The 22,669-nt window shown below is 43.7% G+C and overlaps 1 protein-coding gene across 1 annotated transcript in view; it reads left to right on the top strand.

Moving 5' to 3' along the window:
* Nucleotides 1-13,434: 13,434 nt before the first annotated feature.
* Nucleotides 13,435-22,669, top strand: part of LOC106569180 (oxysterol-binding protein-related protein 1) — a 51,681-nt gene continuing 42,446 nt past the window's right edge. The window contains exon 1 of the mRNA XM_045694154.2: nt 13,435-13,795. The gene's annotated coding sequence lies outside the window, so the exon portion shown is untranslated. The remainder of the gene's footprint in view (nt 13,796-22,669) is intronic.

Below are 22,669 nucleotides of genomic sequence, written 5' to 3'. Positions count from 1 at the left end.
GAATGGCCCTAGCCCTCACCCTCCGAGCCAACAGGTCCCAGACGTGCTCAATGGGATTGAGATATGGGCTCTTCGCTGGCCATGGCAGAACACTGACATTCCTGTCTTGCAGTAAATCACGCACAGAACAAGCAGTATGGCTGGTGGCATTGTCATGCTGGAGGGTCATGTCAGGATGAGCCTGCAGAAGGATACCACATGAGGGAGGAGGATGTCTTCCCTGTAACGCACAGCGTTGAGATTGCCTGCAATGACAACAAGCTCAGTCCGATGCTGCTGTGACACACCACCCCAGACCATGACGGACCCTCCACCTCCACCTCCAAATCGATCCCGCTCCAGAGTACAGGCCTCGGTGTAACGCTCATTCCTTCGACGATAAACGAAAATCCGACCATCACCCCTGGTGAGACAAAACCGCAACTCGTCAGTGAAGAGCACTTTTTGCCAGTCCTGTCTGGTCCAGTGACGGTGGGTTTGTGCCCATAGACAACGTTGTTGCCGGTGATGTCTGGTGAGGACCTACCTTACAACAGGCCTACAAGCCCTCAGTCCAGCCTCTCTCAGCCTATTGCAAACAGTCTGAGCACTGATGGGGGGGATTGTGCGTTCCTGGTGTAACTAAGGCAGTTGTTGTTGCCATCCTGTATTGTCCCGTAGGTGTGATGTCAGGATGTGCCAATCCTGTGCAGGTGTTGTTACACGTGGTCTGCCACTGCGAGGATGATCAGCTGTTCGTCCTGTTTCCCTGTAGCGCTGTCTTAGGCGTCTCGCAGTACGGACATTGCAATTTATTGCCCTGGCCACATCTGCAGTCCTCATGCCTCCTTGCCGCATGCCTAAGGCACATTCACGCAGATGAGCAGGGACCCTGTGCATCTTTCTTTTGGTGTTTTTCAGAGTCAGTAGAAAGGCCTCTTTAGTGTCTTAAGTTTTCATAACTGTGACCTTCATTGCCTGCCGTCTGTAAGCTGTTAGTGTCTTAACGACCGTTCCACAGGTGCATGTTCATTAATTGTTTATGGTTCATTGAACAAGCATGGGAAACCCTTTACAGATATAGGACATACAGAAGGAGGCTAATTCGTTAGCTTTAAATCAGAATATTTTTTATAAAGATAAGCATTATTTTGTTAGATTAAAGGAGTAACTCTGGTAGGCCTGAAACTCACTTCCTCACCTCAAGTTCAACTGTCAGAATCAGTTGGAGCGCCGGGGCAAAGTGCCTTCATATCATAGGCCTGCAGTAGCTAAAGCTCAATAATAGCCACACCATACCAAACATTTCAAAACTTTATTAGGGTAATATCAAAACTAAGTCAAGCCATTGTTTATAGAGAAAATGTGAGCAGAAGTGTGAATGTAAACCAGGGAAATAAAAATAAAAACTCCCCAAAGAAAAAAAGTTTGCTAACCCTCCCCTATTTTTGACCACCCATCACCAACAACAAATTTAAATCTGTCCCTAAATTAAATATATATTTTAACTTTACATATACAACATTCACTTCTATATTATATTGGTTTTTAATCAGTGTGATACATTGTGTGTGTCCCTATAATAATAGATAAGTGTTGGAATATTTAAATTAAACAAAAGTATGAGGACTGAGGTACAGTAACTATTGTTAAAACACATTTAGCGGATTTCAGAATAATGTCCATCTCCATCTTTCTCCCTCTCACACTCCCTCTCCCTAAAAGGTCCCTGTAGAGGATTCTATCTGCTGGTTCCTTAAGAAGTGGTGGCCTCTTTCTGGCTCCATTATCTTATCATTTGAGGAGGATTATGTTCAAGAGCACACTCGGTCCAGACTGACGCTGAAGAACTATTACAGCTTACAATAATTGCAAATCTAATTAGAGGGAACAAACTCAGCATCACTCTCCCTGACCAGGTTTGGTTTGATGAATATGGTTTAATTAATGCATGCGGTGGAGTGGTGTGTTTTTGATACCTTCTCTTTCTCTGAAACAAATTCAAAGCCATCATCATGGTCTATTAATGACACTTCTAGAATACACTGAGTTTATTTGTCCAGAGTGATTCTAATGGGGAAAACTGAGGCATAGAATTCAAATATAATAAAAATAACTAATGAAAAGGATTGCATAGGGAGAATGAGTAAGTATTAGCAAATGTCCACATAGGTCACCACTATTCAGTCAAAAGCACAGAAGCTCTCTACCTTCCTCCCTCCCTCCCTGAATACTAAGTTACAACTACACTCATCCTCTGCCTGCCACCTCATTTCCTAAGTGGCCTCTGGTCACCCCCTTGGAGCGGCCCTTAATGGCGTGCCATGCCCTGCAGTGTGCCCGACTTTCAAAGCCCCAGGAGGAGAGTGTGTGGCCCCCTGCGCCAGACAGGATAGTGATCCTCATTAGTCCCAATGGCTGCAGACGGGCTTCCGGGACTCACAGCATCGCTACTAACGAGACCTCTCTTTGTCTGTCTGCCTGCCAGGGTCCTCATTTATCAACCTTGTATACATTTCTTACTAAATTCTGGCATACATGTGGAGATTCTAGGATTTGCTTACAAAACACATTTATCAAACTGTTTCACGCAACATATACACGTTTTCATTGATAATCAGAGCCACACAATATTTGTGCTCTTGTGGACGAGCGCTACAAACCTGACTGGAAAACGCCCTCCATTCACCTTTTATCAAAACAAAATACCAGAGGTGACAGAACAGAGTGCTACGGTTGGAGTGTAGGGTTTGAGCATAGCCTGAAGGTAGGGAGGGGCTGTTCCTCTTGCTGCTCCATAGGCAATTACCATGGTCTTGTAGTGGATGCGAGCTTCGACTGCAAGCCAGTAAAGTGTGCGGAGGAGTGGGGTGACGTGGGCGATCTTGGGAAGGTTGAACACCAGGCGGGCCGGGCTGCAGCATCGGGGTGAGGAAGGGGTGTGAGAGGGGGTGCTTTGGGATTATTCAAGATACTTTTTGAACAGGTTAGGTTTCAAGCACCAATTAGCCTGAAGCTAGCCCGGCTAGGGCTCCTGGGCTACCACCGAAGCCCACTCCTGGGCTACAATATCCGGACCCCTTCTACAGCCGGTATGGGGCACAGAACCCCACCGATCCTCTAGGACTGGAATACCGACAAAATCTGCCCGAGGATTCCAACAGGCCCCTCAGGCGCGACGTCCGCTGAAGGCCCATTCTGCTAACCGTGACCTGCTAGCTACCTAGACCTACTTGGAACCCTACTAATCCACACCTGGTCTATCGACATCACCGCACGAAGAGGCAAAAACAGACTTACCTCTATCGCGACGTCCTCCAAAGGCCCTTCTGCTAACTTGCTAGCCCCGGTCTGCTAACTGCTAGCTTGCTGGCCCCGGTCTGCTAACTGCTAGCTTGCTGGCCCCGGTCTGCTAACTGCTAGCTTGCTGGCCCCGGTCTGCTAACTGCTAGCTTGCTGGCCCCGGTCTGCTAACTGCTAGCTTGCTGGCCCCGGTCTGCTACCTGCTAGCTTGCTGGCCCCGGTCTGCTACCTGCTAGCTTGCTGGCCCCGGTCTGCTACCTGCTAGCTTGCTGGCCCCGGTCTGCTACCTGCTAGCTTGCTGGCCCCTGTCTGCTACCTGCTAGCTTGCTGGCCCCGGTCTGCTAACTGCTAGCTTGCTGGCCCCGGTCTGCTAACTGCTAGCTTGCTGGCCCCGGTCTGCTAACTGCTAGCTTGCTGGCCCCGGTCTGCTAACTGCTAGCTTGCTGGCCCCGGTCTGCTAACTGCTAGCTTGCTGGCCCCGGTCTGCTAACTGCTAGCTTGCTGGCCCCGGTCTGCTAACTGCTAGCTTGCTGGCCCCGGTCTGCTAACTGCTAGCTTGCTTGCCCCGGTCTGCTAACTGCTAGCTTGCTTGCCCCGGTCTGCTAACTGCTAGCTTGCTTGCCCCGGTCTGCTAACTGCTAACTTACTTGCCCCGGTCTGCTAACTGCTAGCTTGCATGCCCCGGTCTGCTAACTGCTAGCTTGCTAACCTGGTCTGCTAACTGCTAGCTTGTTAGCCCCGGTCTGCTAACTGCTAGCTTGTTAGCCCCGGCCTACTAACTAGAGCTTGTTAGCCCCGGCCTGCTAACTGTCTGCCGTGTCCCCAGCCAGCCCAACCACTCACTGGACCCACATGTTCACTTGGCTACGCATGCCTCTCTCTAATATCAATATGCCTCATCCATTACTGTCCTGGTTAGTGATTACTGTCTTATTTCACTGTAGAGCCTCTAGCCCTGCTTAATATGCCTTAACCAACCACATTGTTCCACCTCCTACATATGCGATGACATCACCTGGTTTAAATCTCTCTAGAGACTATATCTCTCTCATCATTACTCAAAGCCTAGGTTTACCTCCAATGTACTCACATCCTACCTTACCTTTGTCTGTACACTATGCCTACACGTTCCCAGAAACCTGCTCCTTTTACTCTCTGTTCCGAACGTGCTAGACGGCCAGTTCGTATAGCCTTTAGCCGTACCCTTATCCTACTTCTCCTCTGGTGATGTAGAGGTTAATCCAGGTCCTGCAGTGCCTAACTCCACTCCCACTCCCCAGGTGCTCTCATTTGTTGACTTCTGTAACCGTAAAAGCCTTGGTTTCATGCATGTTAACATTAGAAGCCTACTCCCTAAGTTTGTTTTACTCACTGCTTTAGCACACTCTGAAAGAGCTGCAAAATCTGGACCCATACAAATCAGCCGGGCTAGACAATCTGGACCTTCTCTTTCTAAAATGATCTGCCGAAATCGTTGCAACCCCTGTTACTAGCCTGTTCAACCTCTCTTTCGTATTGACTGAGATTCCCAAAGATTGGAAAGCTGCCGCGGTCATCCCCCTCTTCAAAGGGGGTGACACTCTAGACCCAAACTGCTACAGGCCTATATCTATCCTACCCTGTCTTTCTAAGGTCTTCGAAAGCCAAGTTAACAAACAGATTCCCGACCATTTCAAATCCCACCGTACCTTCTCTGCTATGCAATCTGGTTTCAGAGCTGGTCATGGGTGCACCTCAGCCATGCTCAAAGTCCTAAACGACATCATAACCGCCATCGATAAGAGACATTACTGTGCGGCCGTATTCATCGACCTGGCCAAGGCTTTCGACTCTGTCAATCACCACATTCTTATTGGCAGAGTCGACAGCCTTGGTTTCTCAAATGATTGCCTCGCCTGGTTTACCAACTACTTCTCTGATAGAGTTTAGTGTGTCAAATCGGAGGGCCTGTTGTCCAGACCTCTGGCAGTCTCTATGGGGGTGTCACAGGGTTCAATTCTTCGGGCCGACTCTCTTCTCTGTATACATCAATGATGTCGCTCTTGCTGCTGGTGATTCTCTGATCCACCTCTAAGCAGACGACACCATTCTGTATACTTCTGGCCCCTCTTTGGACACTGTGTTAACTAACCTCCAGACAAGCTTCAATACGTGGACAACTACAAATACTTCCAGTGAGGGGGAAAAAGTATTTGATCCCCTGCTGATTTTGTACATTTGCCCACTGACAAAGAAATGATCAGTCTATAATTTTAATGGTATGTTTATTTGAACAGTAAGACAGAATAACAAAAAAATCCAGAAAAACGCATGTCAAAAATGTTATAAATTGATTTGCTTTTTAATGAGGGAAATAAGTATTTGACCCCCTCTCAATCAGAAAGATTTCTGGCTCCCAGGTGTCTTTTATACAGGTAACGAGCTGAGATTAGGAGCACACTCTTAAAGGGAGTGATCCTAATCTCAGTTTGTTACCTGTATAAAAGACACATGTCCACAGAAGCAATCAATCAATCAGATTCCAAACACTCCACCATGGCCAAGACCAAAGAGCTCTCCAAGGATGTCAAGGACAAGATTGTAGACCTACACAAGGCTGGAATGGGCTACAAGACCATCGCCAAACAGCTTGGTGAGAAGGTGACAACAGTTGGTGCGATTATTCGCAAATGGAAGAAACACAAAAGAACTGTCAATCTCCCTCGGCCTGGGGCTTCATGAAAGATCTCACCTCGTGGAGTTGCAATGATCATGAGAACGGTGAGGAATCAGCCAAGAACTACACAGGAGGATCTTGTCAATGATCAAGGCAGCTGGGACCATAGTCACCAAGAAAACAATTGGTAACACACTACGCCGTGAAGGACTGAAATCCTGCAGTGCCCGCAAGGTCCCCCTGCTCAAGAAAACACATATCCATGCCTGTCTGAAGTTTGCCAATGAACATCTGAATGATTCAGAGGACAACTGGGTGAAAGTGTTGTGGTCAGATGAGACCAAAATTGAGCTCTTTGGCATCAACTCAACTCGCTGTGTTTGGAGGAGGAATGCTGCCTATGACCCCAAGAACACCATCCCCACCGTCAAACATGGAGGTGGAAACATTATGCTTTGGGGGTGTTTTTCTGCTAAGTGGACAGTACAACTTCACCGCATCAAAGGGACGATGGACGGGGCCATGTACCGTCAAATCTTGGGTGAGAACCTCCTTCCCCCAGCCAGGGCATTGAAAATGGGTCATGGATGGGTATTCCAGCATGGCAATAACCCAAAACACACGGCCAAGGCAACAAAGGAGTGGCTCAAGAAAAAGCACATTAAGGGCCCGGAGTGGCCTAGCCAGTCTCTAGACCTTAATCCCATAGAAAAATCTGTGGAGGGAGCTGAAGGTTCGAGTTGCCAAACGTCAGCCTCGAAACTTTAATGACTTGGAGAAGATCTGCAAAGAGGAGTGGGACAAAATCCCTCCTGAGATGTGTGCAAACCTGGTGGCCTACTACAAGAAACGTCTGACCTCTGTGATTGCCAACAAGGGTTTTGCCACCAAGTACTAAGTCATGTTTTGCAGAGGGGTCAAATACTTATTTCCCTCATTAAAATGCAAATCATTTTATAACATGACATGCGTTTTTAGAAATGTGAGTTATAGATCTGTCATTCTCATTGAAAGCAAATCTAAGAAGCGGTAGCTCTGCTCTATGTGCTCTAATTCTATGCTTTCCATTCAAACAGTGGTAAATACAATATTTTTGGTTATTGAAAAGATATTTCACAGCGGTTTAGATATGTAAAGGATTCTCTACACTATGCATTCCTTGTGATGTCACAAGCAGAAATTAGGCAAACTACTGTATTTGAATTTTAGCAACAGAAAATGGTGGAGTGATTTATGCATATTGCACCTTTAAGGCAAGATGGTGGTTGGTCGGGGTCGGTGGGTGGGCATATATGCAAACAAATCTCATCAAGGACAACTTTAGCCAATGAGCTCCTTTGCAATTACTTAGCATGTTAGATAAGCCTAGCTTTAACCCTTTTAGCTAACCCTTCCCCTAATCTTAACCTAACCACAAATTGCCATTCGTAACATATCATACGTTTAGCAAATGTTTAACATATTATATTTTTTGCAAATTTAACATATTTTACAACTTGCAATTGGTAACATACTGCACAAATTGCAATTTTTTACATATCATTCAAATTGTAATTTGGAACATATCATACATGGATGATGGACATCCACGAATTAATATATACCATACAAAATGGAACATATCATACTAAAGATTGTCTCAGATTGACATACAAAGACCACCTTGCTCCCATTGACACCAGTGATAGCAGCTAGGTCTAGCCTACTTAGTTAATTTTCCATAGAGCCACACAGTGGAGGTGTCATAATACCAATAAAACGTAGAGGTCAAACAGGAAAACGCTTCCAATCGGTTTTACACCATTAATCTTTCGCTTAGGGGATTGTAGAAACACTAAAAATAAGGTATGTGTTTCGTGTAGGCTTACCCTGGCGTGACATTTTGATAACCATGTAAATCTCTCTCGGACAAGGTGACTTTTATCAATATGTTTGGCTGTATTTACTCAGATTCGAAAATTCTAATTAGCACCAAAGTAAACATCATGCAAAACTACAAATCCCTGAAAGCTCCTGCACATCATCTCTAGCTGACACCTTTGCTAACAGGTATTGTGTCCATTTAAAACTTGCACAATACAGTTCACAGAATTGTCCATTTAAAGAAATGTTGCCAATTTATTCATTAGTACATTTAGCTAACAGATAGTTAATCCAGAGAGTCTTACCTCAGTAGGCTTGTCCAGCTCATCATGGCATTTGTAAGTCCTTATGATAACCACATTACCAGCTAATTAGCATTTCATTTGTGTGTGGGGGGAGGGGTAAATACAGGTGAATATATTGATAACATGTCCTCTTGTCCTAGAGAGATTTACAGTTATAAAAACATCATGACAGGGTAAGCATACATGCAACACAGCCCTTATTTTAAGTGTTTCTAATATCCCCTATGGGAAAAATGAATGGTGGCAAAACGATTGGAACCATTTCCCTGTTTGATGGCTATGTTTTATGGGTATTATGACTCTGTGGTATTATATTATAAAACACAAAATGAGGGAGTGCCATGTCTGGCTTCCTATTCTGTATTTGTAAATGCCAACCTTTGTGGGAAATCTTATTGGTGCACACAAACTTTAGAGAATTTTATGTGCTAGGCACCTTTGATAAATGAGGCCCCAGAAAAAGTGGGCAAGAGTTGGCATTGCTTTACTTTTTTTTCCTTCCGGGTAGGCTTGTGTTTTAGTGTGGAGGTAAAAATGATAGAATGACCACACACAAATAATAACTTACAATAATTGTTTACCTTAAAACAATCTAGGAAGCTTGGGGTTGATCTTTCATTGACGAAGTGTACATTTTGTCTAAAGCCTAATGGCCTGAACAATGAAGCCACACACAAGGTGGTGTTCATTGCAATAGTTCCATCTAGCGTACAATTGGAGAACAACACTTGCTCAAATGCGTGACAGCATGTTCATTAAATCGCTTTTCTTAATTGTCTGTGATTTTGAAATTTAGATCAGCTTTGTTTAAAAACATATTTTCAAGAAAAGAACGTGTTTCTAACAATGACGATGAAAGGCTTTAAATTGATCACGTGCGTCCACAAGTTCCACGTTCCAGTCCTTGTCAGCTGACATCCATATACAATTTCACTATATACGCTGTCAATTGTCAACGCAACCTTTCCTATAGTGGATGTTCTTTACTGCGAAACTAATGTAAATTAGAATATATGTCCTGCTCACTATTGAAATGAAGGTAATAACGAACGTTTAGAAGCAAAACAGTCTAGCGCAGCCGACCACACACTACTCTAAAACGTGACTTTTCTGTAGGCGACTGTTGCAAGCACCAAATATTGATTTCAAGCACCGGAACATAGGCAAATGTCCCGGATATCAAAGCTGATTGCTGAATGTTTTTTTTAATCACCTGTTGCGCATGGAATCTAACAATAACAGTTTGCCCAGGTGAGGTGAGTCAATATGAACACAGACGTGTCTATTTATTTTCATGACGTATGCTAATTAAGTTACAGCACACATTGTAACATTGTTTCAGATTTAGTAAGTGTCGGTCTGTAATGTCAGATCGGCTACATCAATTATTGAGCAATTTGTTGTTTTATTCTAGTGAGAATCAGTGATGGAGCAGTTACTTCACCATGCCGAGACAGGAAGCCTGTCTTTTATCCAGTGGCTTCTGCAGTTCAGGCTTGAACAAGATCACAGACTCAACATCAATTGCAGCGGTACCGTTTACCTCAATATATGCTCATGTATATTGGGCGGCAGGTAGCCTAGCGATTAGAGCGTTGGGCCAGTAACTAACTGAAAGGTCGCTTGTTCAAATACCCGAGCCTTCAAGGTAAAAAAAAAAAACTGTTGATGTCCTTGAGCAAGGCACTTAACAATAATTTACTCAAGGGGTGCCTTACTACTATGGGTGACACTGTAAAACAACACATTTTACTCCACCTTTCAGGTGTATGTCACATTAAAATAAATATATTACTTTTATGTCAAACTGATGTGATGTCCTGTTGGTATGACCAAGGCCAGTTTAGGTTGGATAGTCTACATCTGGCCTGCTACTTTGGACACAAAGATGTTGTGGAGGAGTTACTCAAGGTGAGAATACAGACTTACTTATCAATTGTTAATGTATTACACATCATTTTACTTATATAGTACTTAGTTGTATTCAAATGAATGCTTAAGCCTTATGTATGTGTGTTGTTAGGATGGTGCTGATGGGAATTTTCAGAATAATTTGGGAATAAACATTTCATATGCTTTTTCCAGTACTTTCACCTGTGTACAATATAATGTGTGTTCAGGTATGCACAGCTACTTAGTATTGCATTTCTATGAAGAATGTAATCCTGTTTCTTTTACAGGAGGTAGTTATTTTGCTGTTACGATACCTGTGTCACTATCATCAATGAGATAGCCCAGGTCCCTAAATCTGTCTACGAGGATAATGAGACCATCGCCATGCACGAGGGCAAGTTGTGTGATTGATGGTCTTGCTTCGTCCCTGCACTGGGTTGTGTTCAGTAGATGAAACCGTTTTGAAATGGTATTTCCTGAACTTGTCCAATAAGAACACACATTTTCAATGGGTCGAGTGACATTTGAAACGGAATGAAATGGGGAGGTACTTCGTGAACTTGTCCAATAAGTACATATATCTTCCTTTCCCGTTGCATAACATTTTCCTACTGTTTGCCCTACTGAACATGACCCTGGTTTACAAACCCTATTTAATTTGTGCACAGCTGCAGAGATTAGAGAGAAGAGGATGGAAGAGAAGCTTCTGGAGGTGGACAGAGAGGGAGACCTCTTCAGCTGGTCAGCATCTGATCATCCCTGACCCTCCACTGAACCTCTCAACCTCAGGGTAGAGTAGAAGCCTGGCTTTCGGCTGACTGCCCAAATGGTCTTCTTGATGATTAACACTGTATATCATGTTACATTTCATCTTACATTGTCATCAGCTTGGTTACTGACTTTGCAATTGAAGAGGTCAACCTAGTCCTTCAGGAGAGGATGCAAGATTCTGCCACAAAAACTTGTTTGGTTTTATACAAATTTAGTTTGCACATTTATCAGTTGCTTACATGCAGAGTTAACTTACATGTGTCATGCATGTTAAGTGAATGTCTAGACACCATGTGCTTAATTCATTCATTCACTTTTGATGTCTTGCCTTTCTCAGCTCTGCAAGATGTGGCCTCCAGACATCCGCTGTAGAGACCTGCCTACAGGGGGCAGAAGCAGTGTCAGAAAGATGCTCAAGTCTGGAGCCAACCCCAGCATCAAGAAGGAGCAGCAACTGATATGTCCACTGAAGAAATTAAACACATTATTTTTATAACTATGGTACACCTTTTTAATAAATTTTAAATTGGCTTGTGACTTACATGTTTGCATGGATATTACTTTACGAAGTGCCTGGATGCAGTTTCAAATCACTTGCATTTCGTAATGTATAAAACAGGCATATAGATTTTACCTAACATTTATAAAGCAAAATCTACTTAGCTGGTGTCTATGGATGAGTCCCAAATGACACCCTATTCCCTACATAGTGCACTGCCTTTTACCAGAGCCCTATTCTCCCTGGTTAAAAGTAGTGCACTAGAATAAGGTTCCATTTGGGACGCATATGTGTTGTATTGACTGCCTCCCTCCCTGTCAGCTAGCAGGATGTCATTGATTAAATGACTGATAAATGGCTATGTTCTGTTGCAGACCAAACAGTTTTTGACCTGGCCTGCAGTGAGGAGATTAAGCAGATTCTGGTGGGCAGTCATGACAAGGTGAGATGCGAGAGGAACATTGAAGCAAAAAGCTGCTGATTCTGTGAATCTACTGGAACAAACAGTTGTTTTTCTTCCCCTAGAGGATACGACATGTGTTGTGCCGAACATTGAAGGCCTCTTATGGAAAGTATTTGTCTTTTGCATTTATTCTAAGCAAATATTAATATATTTTAAATATACTGTACAATCTTGAACAGAATGGAATTATTATATACCTACTATAGAATTACTATATTTGGGAACTGATGTTTTAGTGTTTCTGAAAACTGACATTGTAATGTAGTGATGCTGCGTTTGACCCTCAGAGTTCCAGTTTTCTGGGATGGCATTCCTATTGGGTGGACATTCAAAACGGAGCGCTATTCTGGTACCCAAGACAGTGAGTCTTTAAGCTACTTCCACCCTTACTCCCCTCTCCCTCCCTCCCTATTGGATACACAGCAACCTGCTCCTCTTTTCCCCTGAAGAGCCTGAGGCAGTGCAGGGATATCTTTCTGTCTGTGTGTTTGTTTCCAGAGCTGATGCAGTGGCTGGTGTCCGGAAGCAAGGCTCTAAGGCTCTGATGAAGGCTCACTGCAGAGTAGGTAGGCACCAGGGCACTGTGTTCTCCATGCTCTACCACACATTCAGATGTGGACAGCACAACAGACAGTTAGTTAACCTTTCACGGTTATGTACAGGCCTACCCTACTCCATTCGTGCAATGCATATCTGTCACATTATGTTGACATTAGAAAAATCTACTGTCATATCTTTAATGTCTATTGTTTTTATGTCTGTCACTCATTTAGATTGTATGTCATTCATGTTCCTCTCCAGGTTAAAGCATGGGACTAGTGCTTCTTCAGCCTCCAGTGCTTTGATCTTTGGGCTCCATCACTTTAAGGTGTCATCCAAGATGGATCCAGAGGCTATAAGAAAAGTGACGTTCTCCTAGTGTAGATTATGTGGTTTGGGACAACGTACTTCTTAGTTTACAGCACATAGGCCTAGTTCTGTGGAGTGTTTTTATTTGTGCTTGTGTGTACATGTGTACAGAGATGGTTGGATGCCCCGGAGGAGCATGTGGCCAACAGCAGCTGTCACTCTACCCAGGAGCAGACAGATGAGGAGGGGGATGAAGATAGATCTTGGCGACCACAGACTCCCTCCAGGTCAGATGAAGTCCACACCAGCGGTTCCCAAATATTTCTGTTCTGGAGACCACCAAATCACTATCGAAAGCTCTTGATCTAAAATAAATAAACACTAAAACATTTTGCAGACCACCTGCACAGCGGACCACAGGTTGAAACCACTAGTCTACACTCACACACCCAGACCGGAACTCAAACCAACACAGATTCCAACTTTTTCAGAGCTAGCCAATCAGAGTTCCATTGTTATCTTATTTTTAATATTCACTTTTCCAGAAAAGTGACAGTTGGTTTCAGTTAGCCCTGCTTGTGTGAACACAAGCTAAGCTAGCCCAGGCCCATTCAGTCGTATTGATGCTTACACAATTGTTTACAAGTGGGCTGTGTTCTAATTGGCTCATGCATTCATGGTGAATGGGTTATAGAAGCCTCAAGCCCCTCCCCCTGCTGTGACTAGCCAGTAGCTGTGTGTGACAAGGGAGGGGTAGTGAATTGGGAGGGGCTGATGGCTGTGTATGTATAGAAGGGAGGGTTTGTTTGTGTGTGTGCACCTGTCCTAGCGGCCGTGCCCTTGGGACATCAGTAGAACAGAGTGGTAATCACTAGCGAGCCTGTAGCAAGGACACAGCCGAGCAAGATCCGCTTTTATGCTGAGCTCTGCACTCTGCTTGCAGATCAGTGCAAGCACACACACTCACACATGCTCTTGCTTAAGGGAAACACTAGGCATTTGGAGACGGAACTGTTGCACGTGCATGTTAACACTCAGGCAGAGACGCATGCTTTCTCACACACACACACACACACACACACACACACACACACACACACACACACACACACACACACACACCGTTCACAGAGGCAGGCACATTTCTACCACCCAGCAGAGCATTCCGAGGACAGGAGAAGGAAAAGTGACAGCAGCACCCTCTATCCACTCAGGTACAGAAAAACATCCTGCTTTTGTTTTTCATTGTCTTCTGAACTACTATGGGTCTATTTGCATTAGGCTGCTCTTTATAAACTGTGCTTGTTTCATTCTGAGGCTAAGTACTTGAAGGTTGTTCAGGTGAGTGTTTCTTAAATGTATTTATTTTACCTTTTATTTAAACAGGGAGTCACCATTGAGACCAGGGTAGGGTCTCTTTTGCAATGTACGTAGATGATTAAAAACAGGCATTTTACATTCAGAACAAGTCATCTTGATTGCTCTGATGGTGAAGTGTGCCATTGAGTGTGCATGAAGAGGGTTTTGCATAGGGTTCAGTGCATTTACAACTTTTATCTGGTAATATGCATTTTATGACATTGGGTTTTATTGCCGTGTACGCTGTCATGTTAGAGCATTATAAGAGGTACCTGACGAAGAGCTGAAAAATTTAAAGAGTAGAGGATTTAGCAATACATTTTACATACAGTAAGGACAAGCTGTGCTCACTGTGCTGCTGTTTAGTGAACTTGGACTTCAACATCTGGTGCTATGACATTTCCGGAGGGAAGGTTGTATGACAATAGAGTCCCTCTGCAATACAGAAAGAGCAAGGCTGAAGTCCTGGTTTGAATGTAGTAAGTCAATGATGATATGACTGCAATAATCAGCCAGTATTTCAGTAGCTTCATGGTAAGAAACATACACTACATGCCACCTTTCCAACAAGTCCATTTTTCACATTTGTGCCCTGCTAGAGCATCCCCGGTCAACTGTAAGTGCTGGTATTGTGAAGTGGAAATGTCTAGGAGCAAAAATGGCTCAGCCGCGAAGTGGTAGGCCATACAAGCTCACAGAATTGGACCGCCAAGTGCTGAAGCGCATAGTGCGTCTGTCCTCGGTTGCAACACTCCCTACCGAGTTCCAAACTGCCTCTGGAAGCAACATCAGCACAAGACCTATTCGTGGAGAGCTTCATGAAATGGGTTTCCATAGCAGAGCAGCCACACACAAGCCTAAGATCACCATGGCAATGCCAAGTGTCAGCTGGAGTGGTGTAAAGCTTGCGGCCATTGGACTCTGGAGCAGTGGAAACATGCTCTCTAGCGTGATGAATCACGCATCAGCATCTGGCAGTCCGACGGACGAATCTGGGTTTGGCGGATGCCAGGAGAATGCTACCTGCCCCAATGCATATTGCCAACTGTAAAGTTTGGTGGAGGAGGAATAATGGTCTCGGGCTGTTTTTTTATGGTTCGGGCTAAGTCCCTTACTTTCAGAGAAGGGAAATCTTATCACTACAGCATACAATAACATTCTAGATGATTCTGTGGTTCCAGGTTTGGGGAAGGCCCTTTCCTGTTTCAGCATGTCAATGCCCCCATGCACAAAGCGAGGTCCATACAGAAATGGTTTGTCAAGATCGGTGTGGAAGACTTTGACTGACCTGCACAGAGCCCTGACCTCAACCCCCTCGAACACCTTTGGGATGAATTGGAAATCTGGCTGCGTACAGGTCTAATTGGCCAACATCAATGCCCGACCTCACTAATGCTCTTGTGGCTGAATGGAAGCAAGTACCCGCAGCAATGTTCCAACATCTAGTGGAAAGCCTTCCCAGAAGAGTGGAGGCGGTGGTATAGTAGCAAAGGGGGGACCAACTCCATATTAATGCCCATGATTTTGGAATGAGCTGTTTGGCCATGTAGTGTATGTCTGGAAAAAGTTTGTATTTCCTTCTCACCTTTTCGGATTTAAAAATGACCGTTTTGAGCTTGCATTCAAATGACCCCACAGTGGTCGGATACATTGCCTTCTGCTTGCTGGTCCTGGACCTGTGCTGTCTGATAGCGCTCAGAATATCTAGCAGCATTCTAGAAGATTCTATCCATAGTAAGCGATGCAAAGTGAGTGTCATAAACAAGGCTCACTGGCCAGACAGTCGAAACGGGATTGGTTGCTTGGACAACGGATCACAGAGATGTCTGAACAAGCACAATGTGTGTCGACTCCATGAGATCAGACTAATGGGATTAAGACACCTAGCAGAGTGTCCAGGAGGGAGAGATGGACCGTATTAACACTAATCCATCCATCTCCATCCCTCTGTTCTTACCACGGCACAGCTCTCACTACTACTGTTTAGGCAACAGCTGCAGCAGTAGAAACAGCCATTCTTTGCCTGTTGATGATATAATAATTTGATTGGTGCTTATATTTGTCCTATTTCACATCTACAAGTGTGTATTATATGCATGTGTGAATTGGAAATGTGTTTTTTGCATATCCCAATTCCACCTGAGACCCTCAGAGGGTGATTAATAGTGCCCTAAGTGTTTCCTGACTGTATCAGACCAAGAAACTCAGGGCCTCAGTCATTTAATACTGGTGGAGCCGGGAGTTTTTCCAGACTGCGTAACTGATCAGGAAAAACTCCTGACCCCTTGTCATGTTGAACTGGTATGACCAGAAGATTTTCCTGACAAAGGAAACATTATGATCAAGATCCGAAGTTAACATTGAGCCGCATGTTGTTGGGTTTTTTGTGACTGTTGTGTTATGGACAGCTTTTAGTTCTCACAGATGTGTGAGATGAAGATGTGAGTCATTTGGGGGTTTATCTGCAGTTACAGTCCCCCCTCCAGTGGGTGAATATTCCCTGACCCAGATCATTCATTATATCCAGATTTGGAGTCAAAATTATTTCTCTCAGGCAGGGGGAGAGAGCGTGTGATTGTCCTTTGAATTGTGGATGTCTCATTTGTCTTTGTATTTCCTGCTTTGTTTTCCAATATAGACTTGGCATCACCGTAGTGACTGTATTGTTTGAAAGCGGTGCAGAAACTCCTTTAAAGTGGAGTCTGATGTGCGTGTACACATACAAACTTCTGTGCAACTGTCTCAGCAACATCTTTGACACTTACCGATATCTGCCTCACACCCAAGTCACAACAAAAACACTGTCTCCATGTTATATATTTTTTTAATCTGTAGAAACAAGAACAACTGCTGTCACTTGGTTTTTGTCACCAGTATCAACAGTTTTGTGTGAGACTTCTAAAGTCATTCACATACAGCATGACACCCGCCTCCAACCCCTCAGGGAACATCATCACCGACAGATGCCAGGCAGCCATAACCCCTCATCTCCTCAATGAGTCACCCTGTCTTTCATCTCTCACCAGGGGAGATGGTGACCTGAGCCCAGGTCTGCGCCCTGTTCTCCGCACTGACCTCTCTCAGCGGGCCAGCTCACTGCACGGGACCTGAAGATGAACCTAAACACTTCATGTCCTGTTTCTTTTACAGTCTGAATTTCATTCCTGTCGCTGTGATCACAGCATGTAGAACCAGGCTGTATTCGGAGGTCAAATGTTCAGATATGTTGAAAGTACGGTTGAAGTCGGAAGTTTACATACACTTAGGTTGGAGTCATTAAGTCATTTTTCAACCACTCCACAAATTTCTTGTTAACAAAGAATAGTTTTGGCAAGTTCGTTAGGACATCTACTTTGTGCATGACACAAGTAATTTTTCCAACAATTGTTTACAGACAGATTATTTGACTTATAATTCACTATCACAATTCCAGTGGGTCAGAAGTTTACATTCACGAAGTTGACTGTGCCTTTAAACAGCTTGGAAAATTCCAGAAAATGGTGTCATGGCTTTAGAAGCTTCTGATAGGCTAATTGACATTATTTGAGTCAGTTGGCGGTGTACCTGTGGATGTATTTCAAGGCCTACCTTCAAATTAAGTGCCTCTTTGCTTGACATTATGGGAAAATCAAAAGAAATCAGCCAAGACCTCAGAAAAAATAATTGTAGACCTCCACAACTCTGGTTCATCCTTGGGAGCAATTTCCAAATGCCTGAAGGTACCACGTTCATCTGTACAAACAATAGTACGCAAGTATAAACACCATGGGACCACGCAACCGCCATACCGCTCAGGAAGGAGATGCGTTCTGTCACCTAGAGATGAATGTACTTTGGTGCAAAAAGTGCAAATCAATCCCAGAACAACAGCAAAGGACCTTGTGAAGATGCTGGAGGAAACGTACAAAAGTATCTTTATCCACAGTAAAACGAGTCCTATATCGACATAACCTGAAAGGCCACTCAGCAAGGAAGAAGCCACTACTCCAAAACCGCCATAAATAAGCCAGACTACGGTTTGCAACTGCACATGGGGACAAAGATTGTACTTTTTGGAGAAATGTCCTCTGGTCTGATGAAACAACAATAGAACTGTTTGGCCATAATGATCATTGTTATGTTTGGAGGAAAAAGGGGGATGCTTGCAAGCCGACGAACACCATCCCAACCGTGAAGCACGGGGGTGGCAGTGTCATGTTGTGGGGGTGCTTTGTTGCAGGAGGGACTGGTGCACTTCACAAAAAAGATGGCATTATGAGGGAGGAAAATGATGTGGATATATTGAAGCAACATCTCAAGACATCAGTCAGGAAGTTAAAGCATGGTCACAAATGGGTCTTTCAAATGACCCAAGCATACTTCCAAAGTTGTGGCAAAATGGCTTAAGAACAACAAAGTGAAGGTATTGGAGTGGCCATCACAAAGCCCTGACCTCAATCCCATAGAAAATTTGTGGGCAGAACTGAAATAGTGTGTGCGAGCATGGAGGCCTACAAACCTGACTCAGTTACATCAGCTCTGTCAGGAGGAATGGGCCAAAATTCACCCAACAACAGTTTTGAAGGCAATGCTACCAAATACTAATTGAGTGTATGTAAACTTCTGACCCACTGGGAATGTGATGAAAGAAATAAAAGCTGATATAAATTATTCTCTCTGATATTATTCTGACATTTCACATTCTAAAAATAAAGTGGTGATGCTAACTGACCTAAAACAGGGAATTTTCACTAGGATTAAATGTCAGGAATTGTGGGGAAACTGAGTTTAAATGTATTTGGCTAAGGTGTATGTAAACTTCTGACTTCAACTGTATAATGAATAGAGATGACTTGATTAGAATGTTCAGTAACATTGCACTCTACTAAACAGGCCCCAGGACCTTTTGTTGTTTCCATGTTTAGTTAATTCTACTCCATTATGTAAATATGTTTAGTTAAATGCACAATTGGGAGGGTAGTGAAGAGATGAAACTGTTTAGTGCAAAAGAATCCCTAACCCCATTTAGATGTATCATTGATGTCAACACTGTACAGTAGTGTATCTAGTATTCAATAGGACCCGTTTGCCCCAGAATCTCTCTCCTCTCTAGCGTGAAAACAAAGTTAAAGCTTGCAGGTTCAGGGTCCCGGGCAGCGAGGCTGGGAGCTGTGATTCTCCGAGGCTTTCGAAACAGAGTACAGCACAGCCACAGAGCCTCAGCAGAGCTTAAAATAGCGCTCTGTGTGCTGAGGCGAGAGGCTGGAGGGATGGGATAGGGAGAGGAGGGGAGGAGAGGACGCAAGCACTGGGGCACGTTACACAACAAAGTATTCCCAGATGGTTCTCCAGAGCCAAGCTACCACTTCAGATGGTCTTGTGAGCCTTGGCTCGGGCTCCTGCTGCAACGTGAGCTCAATTAGTTTCTGTAGCTACATAGATGAGCAAGACTACCTTGTTCTGAGTTGAGTTTAGTGTTTACAAGTGCTTGTTTTATTTCACAGGCAGAGTGAGAATGAATATACTATTTGTAAGGACGTTCCATCTGGTGGATATAAAAGGCAGCATATGTTATGCTAATCAAAATGGCAGTTTCTCATTTATGTCCTAGATTTAAATCTAGAATGTTCTACTGTTTATTCCTTGATCTAAGTTGAAAATGGAGAGGGGTAGATGTGGGGAAAAAAGCATATTTCAGCATTAAACAACTGGCCTTGGTCAATAGAGAGGCTCATTCCTAATTGAAATGTCCTCGTGTCTGATATTTTCCAATATTTATGCTATATCTAAGCAAATCCCCTTCCAGAGCATACAGACTGGAACTAACCCTGACCTATTTAAGACAGCATCTGGTTATGTTCTCCTTCTCGCAACAGTACCAACTCTCCCTAACCTCCATTGAGATCTCTAGAGGATGTCTTTTTAGCTGATGTGAATGTGTTGACAGGCCTACTGCACTGTAACTTGTATGGGGGGGAAAGAGAGAAGACTAAATGGACTGTTTCTGACACTACGGTGCCAGACAGCAGAATCAAAGGCATCTATTCAGAAGAATGTCAAAGGCATCTATTTATAGTATGGATATCATTCACCCGCATTTCTTAAAAGAAATTGATGTTCCATCCTTCAGAAAGTGAGTCCCAATTCTCCACCCCCAAAGTGTGGACTTGCCCACTCCCATTTGGGAGAAGGGTGAAAAATCAGGACTCAGCCATTCTACATTCAAACTAGACTTTTTGTAAGTCTGACACAAGGAATGGGGTTGACAAAAATGAATCCTGTTGTATTAGATTCAGGATTCAATTTTGATGTGGTTTCAGGTATTGTATATAAAACATGTTTACCTGGCCTTTTACCTGTTTGATGTGTTCCATCAAAGGATCATTACTTTCCATCCATCCTATCTGTTGTGATAAATTCACCTTTTAGCATCCCACCTGCCAATCTGATCGTGTACTGATCACAAATGGAGCTCTTTTTGAAGCAGCCCAGCACAACCTGTATTAGCATATTGATTCACAGGAGTCTACCTCATCTCTCTGACCTCAGCCGCAGAACTGGAGCAGGCTGGGGTAATTATCATTGGGCTAGACTCCAGTTAGGGCCATAGAGAACAGATGGCGTGTATATTATGATAATTGTCTGACCTATCTTCTGGGTTAGAAGGGATGGAGAATGTTTTTGTATGAATCAGCGCCTACTATTGTGAACTTACAAGGCAACTGCTTTGAGTTTTCAGTGTACCATCTACCTATGTAAGTGTCCTGACATTTTAAGAAACAATCTGAGGACTTCAACATTCTATCATAGTCACTGCACTCTCCAGTGTCTCTTCTGGTATTGAAGGGTTTTTGTTTATCGTGCTCTGTATTGAAGTATTCTCTCTTTTGGAATTGCTATCTGGCCTTTGGGTTTAAAGTGGTTATTTTTCCTCCTTGCTATGTTAAAGAGCCATGATATATAATATTCACTAATCCTTTACGTCATCATATAGAATAGATAACAAGTACCCTCTCACTGTCTGTCCCCCTACCTCTCAGGTAGCTATGACCTAGTGGTTATTAAACACCACTGATTACAGTATGAGTTTTACATTAGTGTTTTGCTGAGGTTGTGGTATTGCTTGTCCACATGCCCTTTTGACTGTGACGACAACACGCTCAACAATGTGTGCATTGTACCACAATAAGTCATACAGTAACGCACCAAGGTGAATGTCAGACAGCCACAATAGGTTGTAATAAAGGAAACATCACCTATTATTAGAAACTGCCCCTCGGGGAGGGTGATTGTGTGTAGGCTACGTGCGCAGTGTAATGTGAAACAGTCTTTCAGGCAGGATAATTGAAGTTTCTCTTTTTTTCTCATAACTTTAATTGAAGATGGTGGCTGCTCTCGCTATCTCAGATTTACAGGCTGATTTACAGGCTCCAGTTTCTGATGGAGACTATCAGCTGAGGCTGTTTGCCTGTCATCCTTTCCCAAGGTGACTTTGGCATCTTTTCACTCTGTGGAGACTTGGCTCACTTTGTTTTTGTCTTCAGTTACTGTGCTTTCTTTACTCAAGGTATTCAATCAACTTCTCCCCTCGGTAGATCATTAGGGATAGTATTTTAGACAAAGTATTTATTTATTTACCATAGTACTTGTTTTCTCTGGAAACGCATCAAAGGAGAAACTGTATTAATGTAACTCGAAGTAGGTTGACTTTCTTTCCAGCGGTCTCTTGAGTGGTCAAAGCCCGGGTTCTGACTTAGGCTGTTGCTTGGTAAGTGTTGTTTTGTCATAGTGCCTTTTACTACTGTCCTCCTGGTTAGTGGAGGATCCATAACAGCAGCATCAGACAGGGGGGAATGGCCAGCAACCGAGCTCAAGTTGCCCAGGAAAGACACTTGATCCTGGGCCACATTGCTCTCTGAGATGGGGGTGTTTGGTTCCGAGTGGAGGAAACTGGATCTGTAGGACGGGGTTTAGAACAATGACCTGCCTACCTGTCTAGAGCAGCTTCAGCTACAAAACTCTACAGAGGGAGTGATCAATACCACACAAACACATCTATCACTGTTTATCAGATCTATTATAGATGTATTAAAAGAAATGTCAAATTAATGTTCTGTGGGATAGTGTTTGTAATGGCATGCTGGGCCATGTCTCGTCTGAAGTGCCAACCTGTGTGTGTGAAGTTGGAATCAGGAAGTAGATAAGAACTAGCTACTGTCAGAGGCTCTCCAGACGTTAGCTACAGAGCACCAGGAAGTAGACCAGCAGTCCCTCTGTAAAGCCACACTATACACACTCCCAGAGGATGACTTCTATGATGCCCTGTCAGGTCAGTCAAATCCAACTGGTCTTCATGAAAGACTTGGACTGCATCCTAAATGGCATCCTATTCCCTATATTGTACACTACTTTTGACCAAAGCCAAATGGGTAGAGCACTACATTTACGTCATTTAGCAGACGCTCTTATCCAGAGCGACTTACAGTAGTGAATGCATACATTTTTATTTTTTTTCTCTGTGCTGGCCCCCCGTGGGAATCAAACCCACAACCCTGGTGTTGCAAACACCATGCTCTACCAACTGAGCTACAGGGGGCAGTACAATATATAAGTTCTCAACATCTGATATTTTCATTCAGAGTATTCAGATTTTTAATTGCAGGATATTCTGTTTTTCAATGACTGATCATTTATGAAAGACCTCTATAAACACCTCTATACAAAACGATCTATTAACACTTCTGGAGTAC

Source organism: Salmo salar, chromosome 14 (genome assembly GCF_965601325.2).
Source record: "Salmo salar chromosome 14, fSalSal1, whole genome shotgun sequence".
Lineage (NCBI taxonomy): Eukaryota > Metazoa > Chordata > Actinopteri > Salmoniformes > Salmonidae > Salmo > Salmo salar.
The sequence above is the reverse complement of the archived record's forward strand: the minus strand, read 5'-3'. Positions and strand labels throughout refer to the sequence as shown.